Raw genomic sequence first — 6,212 nt, 5'->3', positions numbered from 1 at the left:
TGAACTTTCTGGTGCTTCTTCAGGACTACAGCACAAACAAACATTTTACCAAACTGATCACAAGTGAACGGTTTCTCTCTGCTGTGGATCCTTTCATGCGTTTTCAGGATTCCTGACCGACTGAATCTCTTGTCGCAGTGTGAACATTTGTGCAGTTTCACTGCAGTATGAACTCTCATGTGAACATCAAGACCATTTTTGCATGTGAAATTCTTTCCACACTGAGCGCAGGTGAAATATTTCTTGGCTCTTCTTTTCTTTAAATCTTTCTGTTTGGTTTGAGAGCAACTCAAAAGTTTTTCTCCAGTTTTGAAGTGATTTTTCTCTTCAACTTCACTCAATTCTTCACTCTCCTGGTTTTTTTCAATCAGCTCTGAAATAAAAAAGTAAAATAATTGTTCGTTTTCAGTAACTCGTAAAAAGAAAAATTAAGTGAAACCAGATGTCAAGTAGATAGTTGCTATACAAAATTTAGGTAATTCTGATGTATTTTTTTATAAACTATTACATAGGCACAATGACCTTAAAATTACTATTTTTAAAACATTATAGGCACAAATCCCATGTTTCTATAGGGAGAACTAATACATTTGTTTGATCAACTACACAATTATCTAACGTATTTTGTTGAAAAAGTGTCTCCCATTATTTGCAACTTCATCTAAATCAGTGATTTTCAAACTGGGGTACACAAAGAGATGGAGGGGGTACGCGAACAAAATTATATTGCATTCTTAAATAATATTCAACTGAGCATGTGTTTCTCACAGGAAAATCTAAGTTACAGATTTTCTCTCACTTAAAACAACTCTCAAAATAAAGTGCTCTGTGACTGGAAAGAGGAAGAAATAGTTCACTTAAAATGAGTTGCTGTATGTAACAAAACAGATGTCATTTCCCACTATGTTTATAAATGGTAATTTCCCCCCCCCCAACCTTATTAAATGAGTCATCTTTCACATCAAATTCTTAATTTGTTTCAATTAATTCAGTTAGAATAATAAGAAACAGTAGATTTGTTACCATTCAAATGAAATTAGTATTAACAAACTGTATCTTTCCACTGCTGAGCAAACAGAAGCTGCATCTGAAGTGGAATTAGATGCATTTACACAGACAGTTTGATGAGGATGAGGTGCCATAAACGCATTTACACTGCAAAATTTCAAATGCGTAAATAATTTTATACGATTTTTTATGTATTGTATTTTTATATAATGTATTTTTTAAAGGGGTCATATGATGCGATTTCAATTTTTCCTTTCTCTTTGGAGTGTTACAAGCTCTTGGTGCATAAAGATCTGTAAAGTTGCAAAGACTAAAGTCTCAAATCCAAAGAGATATTCTTTATAAAAGTTAAGAGTTAACCACGCCTACCTAAAACGGCTCGTTCTAACATGCCCCCACATATCTATACCACTATGTGGGAAGATTTGCATAACGCTGTCCAAATGTTCACGCAAAGAAAGAAGGCGTAACTTTTATTCTCGCTGTAGTATTACTGCCGCCATGCCGTGGAGACACTGTGTGCTTCGTTGTGAAAGCGAAACTACTTTGTTTGGCCTTCCAAAAGAGGACGATATCCGCTTCGTCATGCCTAGAGCTGATCTGTGCTGGTCGCTGAGGAAATACATCAACTTAGTGCTGTGGATCGCCGGATCGGCTTTTACTGTGGATGAAGCCCGGGGTCGTCACATGTTGTTGCCACTCCTTCGTTGAATCCGCCGGGCGCACTGTTCTCGACCCCGGAATGCAATTAAAATTAGAATCATTCTCACACGAAACGACATGTTTACACAGGTTAACACGCGACTGTGAGTGTGCGCGTGGCTGTCACGTCATTGACGGTGCCACTGGCAATAAAAGGATCGGCTCGGAATCGGCAAGACATAAGATTGCCGAAAAATCGGCAGATTGCGATCACTGGCCGGTCAATCGGTGCATCTCTAAAAAATGGTAGTGCCATATTTTGTGGTCAAAAAGTGCACCTGCTGCTCACCCCAACAAACACAGAACGTTCCCATTTGGTAATTTTTTGGGAACCAAATAAGAACATTCTAGGAACATTCCCTGCAGGTTATTTTTAGGTTTTATATGTTTTATTTTTATAACCTAAAGGGAACATTCCCAGTAGGTTATCTTTAGTTGCCATAACCATGTAAACTAATTAAAACTTTGCAGATGTTTCGGATTATTCTAATGCTGAAATGTGTATTTTTTTTAATCATAAACTATTTTTGCAGAATGTGTCTGAAATAAGCTTTAAATAAAGTGTAGACAAAGTAGTCAAATCACATTATAATGATAATATAATTCCAACTTTATAGCTGAAATTAAGCCAAGGTTAAGTGTTGTCTGAAAAGCAGATCATAAACATGGGGTTTGTTTATCTTTCTTTACTGCGCGCCTCTGATCTGCACACGCTTTTCTCCTGTCTTCCACATAAAGCCGTGCACACGCATATTAAAAAAATTAACGGTCATTTCGTTTTACTGAGCGACTAGCATTGGTTTATTGATGTCTTTATTGAAGAAATACTTAGAATTAATATATACAAGAGTAAATATTGTGATTTCAGAGAGATTTGACACTTCTGATTGAAGAGAACCGAGAGGTTTTCTTTTTTTTTTCCTGACCAAAAGAGAGAAGCACATCATCGTTAATTCAGTGATAAGAAATTAATGTAATGTTATCCTACTTAAAGTCAAATAAATGTTATACATGTTTAATGTCTGGAAAAATAAAATACACATTTTTAAAACCCAATATTTGTTTAAGTCATTGTTATTTGGTGCTTAAAAGGCGTAAAATCTGGGTTATTATATTGTACATGCGAGTTATAATAAAGAACGGATAATTCAATCTAATTTAATGCTCCATATGATGGATAAATGTGCTCTGATTATCTTTAATGATTAAACAATAGTTTAAAACAAGACATGGTTTAGGTACCGATTATGGAGGGACACATCCGTCCATCTTCCATGCCACTTACTCTACGAGACGCGGAGGTGCTGGATGATTACTGACGCACAGCAGCGGTATCAGAGTAAAGAGGTTAGGAGAATGTTTCCGGAACCTACAGAGAACGTTCACAGGAGGTTCCCGGAACGTTTCCCTAACCTAAAGGGAATGTTCTATTTACATTATGAAAACTTTCCTGGCTCTTCAACAGGGAACGTTCTTGGGACCAAAAATTGTTAGCTGGGACGTGCGTCGGAGTGTAACCAGTGAGAGATGTTGTGGCAATCTCAACGCTTTGGTGCCACGGGACGTGAGCTCCATTACGAATTACAAGAGAGGGATAAAATATAAGGTGGTGTTGCCAATAGGTAAATAAATGTAGAATTGCACTGTTTGCTCACATGCATTAAACGGAGTGAAGTGAGTAATGTTGAGGCATCCGCGACTTTTACATGGGACGCGCACTCCATTATTGAATAAAAGAGAGGAAAATAATTTGAGGTAAGGTGGCAAATAGGTAGGCTTAAAAGTGTATAGAAAGAAGAGGAGGGTCGCATTGTCAATTTTAACAAGTGCATCAATTGGAGTGTCCAGCAGCAGCGAGAAATTTTTAGGCAGTTCAAAAGCATGTGGTTAATGTGTACTGTTGTGGCTCCTGCTGGTATAAAAAAAAAAAAAAAACGGTAGGCTATATTATATTGTGAAAGATGCCAGAGTGGTTAAAAAAAAAAAGAATAGAAGTTGACCCAGGTTACATTGTCTGTTTGTTTACATGCATCTCGGATTGGGAGCTGCCTCCAGGTGGCAGGTTTTGTGGCTGCTGCCTCGCAAAGATTTGTACCCTTAATGCAAATCGTGCTTTAAAAACTTGATGCCCTTCGTGCCTATGTACCTTTGCGTTCTCAGCACTTACAATACATTTACACTTACTGGCATAAAGAACAATATTGACACAGACCGATTCTCTCTCCAGAGACTCTCTCCGACACAGCCAAACATCGCAGAGTTATCATATCAAGCAAGCACAACCATCTCATTAAATGGGAATTTATTTAAATAATATATATATGATAGGTTGCATTCAAATGATGTGTTTGATAAAAGGGAGTTATTTTACAAAGGTATGACCTCGTTTAAAAAAATATATACTGTATGTTGTGACTAGTGTGAGAGAGGGGGTATGCGGAAGGATAAATGCCTGCAGGGGTATGCGACTGTAAAAAGTTTGAGAACCACTGATCTAGATTATTGAACAGTTCTAGAGATTGTTCTTATTACAACAAACAAAATCTAAATCCACTTGAAGCTTTATAATCATCAGCCTCATTAATGAAGAATTAAGACTAAACACCAACCTGTTTGTTCTTCAGTATCTTCAGTGTGTTTGATTCTGCAAGGTTCTGGATCTCCCATATTATCTCCGTCCTCTTTAATAAACTCAGTCTTTGCAGATTTCAGCTCTTCCTGATGCTTTGATGCTCGTCTTCACTTGTGAACTGATGGGAATATTACAGCATTTATTGGTGAACTGCTGAATGTGTGATTGTTGTGACAGGAGATTCACTGAACATGAATTTCTGTACGTGAAGCAGATTTGCCAAAATCATCAATAAATCAGTTAACTTATTTGTTTTTGTTTTTTACTAATTTACACATTTAAGCATTTATGTATGTGAAGCAGATGTCCTCCTAATTCTATATCTGAAGAGACCAGAGCCTTATAAATATACAGTGTTGTCTCTTTGTAAATCAATATATTACTACAGTAAAAGTAACAGCATCGACACAAAGAGCACATCAACTGAGGAAGTCGTGGCTTAATGGTTAGAGAGTCGGACTCGTAACCCAAAGGTTGCGGGTTTGAGTCTCGTACCGGCAGGAATTGTAGGTGGGGGGAGTGAATGTACAGCGCTCTCTCTCCCACCTTCAATACCACGACTGAGGTGCCCTTGAGCAAGACACCGAACCCCCAACTGCTCCCCGGGCGCCGCAGCAATGGCTGCCCACTGCTCCGGGTGTGTGTTCACTGCTGTGTGTGTGTGTGCACTTTGGATGGGATAAATGCAGAGCACTAATTCCTAGTATGGGTCACACCATACTTGGCCACATGTCACTTAATTTAAAATGCTCATTCTCATTCTGTGGTTAATTCACACATTCTCTCTCTCAAACATTTCTGCTTTCTATTGTTCACATTTCTAGCCATATTTTTTTTTCATTTTGCCCCCGTACAAACAAGATATCTGTATAAATAAATATAAAAGAATATATTCTAAATTCTTCCAAATATAGAGAGCAGTAATAATGAACAAATAAATAAATTACATAAATAAAGCATTAACACAGAAATTTGACAACACCCATCCTCATTAACTACAGGTACATAACTACATTAGAGCACATAACATCTAAAAATAGTTTGGTTTTCTAAAAACTACATTCATAGTAATAAATAAATTAACACGTTATAGTTTAACTGAAAGTGATTGTAACCTTCTATAAACAGAAAGAGTACCACAAACCAAATTTTTAATGCTTTATGCTTCACAATATTGTTAATGAAGAATTAAGAATAAACACCAACCTCTTTCTTCTTCAGTATCTTAATGCTCCACTCTTGAAGGGTTCTGGATCACTCGTGTTCTCACTGCAATCTTCAATAAACTCGATCTAGGTTTCTGTTCTTATGCCTGCTCCGAATGCATGTTTTCACTTGTAAATGATTCGAGATGCTTTGAAAACGTCTAAAATCTTTTGTTTTAAAGCAGCAGTTCGGAGCGCGTCTCTACTTTTCTTCTTCTTCTTCTTCTTGGTGTTTAATGGCGGTTGGCATACAAATTCAAGGTGCATTACCGCCACCTGCTGGTTAGGAATGTGGCCTAAGATTGCAAAACCCTTTCCTAATACCTCCTAAACACCTATATTCTTTTATCTAAATCAGTCATTTCCAGATATAACATTTAAAATCAATACATCATATGAGTTCCTTTGCAATATGCCTGTTAATTCAAACGTCATCTTAATTCTTTTCAAATTAAAAACCAGTATTCTCCTTTCACTATTATACTTTGGACATTTCATTATAACGTGTTCCACAGATTCCTCTTGATTACAATGTTCACATTTTCCTGTCTGATGTTTCCCTATTTTATTCATGGTGCTGTTAAGGGCTATAATTGATTCTTCCTTTCTATTTCTCCTTGTTATTCTACAAACCCAATTCCAAAAAAGTTGGGACACTGTACAAA

At 36.9% G+C, this 6,212-nt stretch overlaps 1 long non-coding RNA gene across 1 annotated transcript; it reads right to left on the bottom strand.

The window, feature by feature from the left end:
- Window positions 1-263: 263 nt before the first annotated feature.
- LOC107561092 (uncharacterized) lies at window positions 264-5,764 on the bottom strand. Its single transcript, XR_001605802.1, has 3 exons — window positions 5,549-5,764; window positions 4,320-4,460; window positions 264-373 (listed from the first exon to the last, which is right to left on the bottom strand). It is a non-coding gene; the product is annotated as an uncharacterized lncRNA (long non-coding RNA).
- Between the last annotated feature and the right edge of the window lie 448 nt (window positions 5,765-6,212).

The sequence above is a fragment of the Sinocyclocheilus grahami genome, unplaced genomic scaffold (assembly GCF_001515645.1).
Source record: "Sinocyclocheilus grahami isolate Dianchi unplaced genomic scaffold, SAMN03320097.WGS_v1.1 scaffold757.1, whole genome shotgun sequence".
Classification (NCBI taxonomy): domain Eukaryota; kingdom Metazoa; phylum Chordata; class Actinopteri; order Cypriniformes; family Cyprinidae; genus Sinocyclocheilus; species Sinocyclocheilus grahami.
Note: the sequence above shows the minus strand (reverse complement) of the source record. Positions and strands in the feature narration are given on the sequence as shown.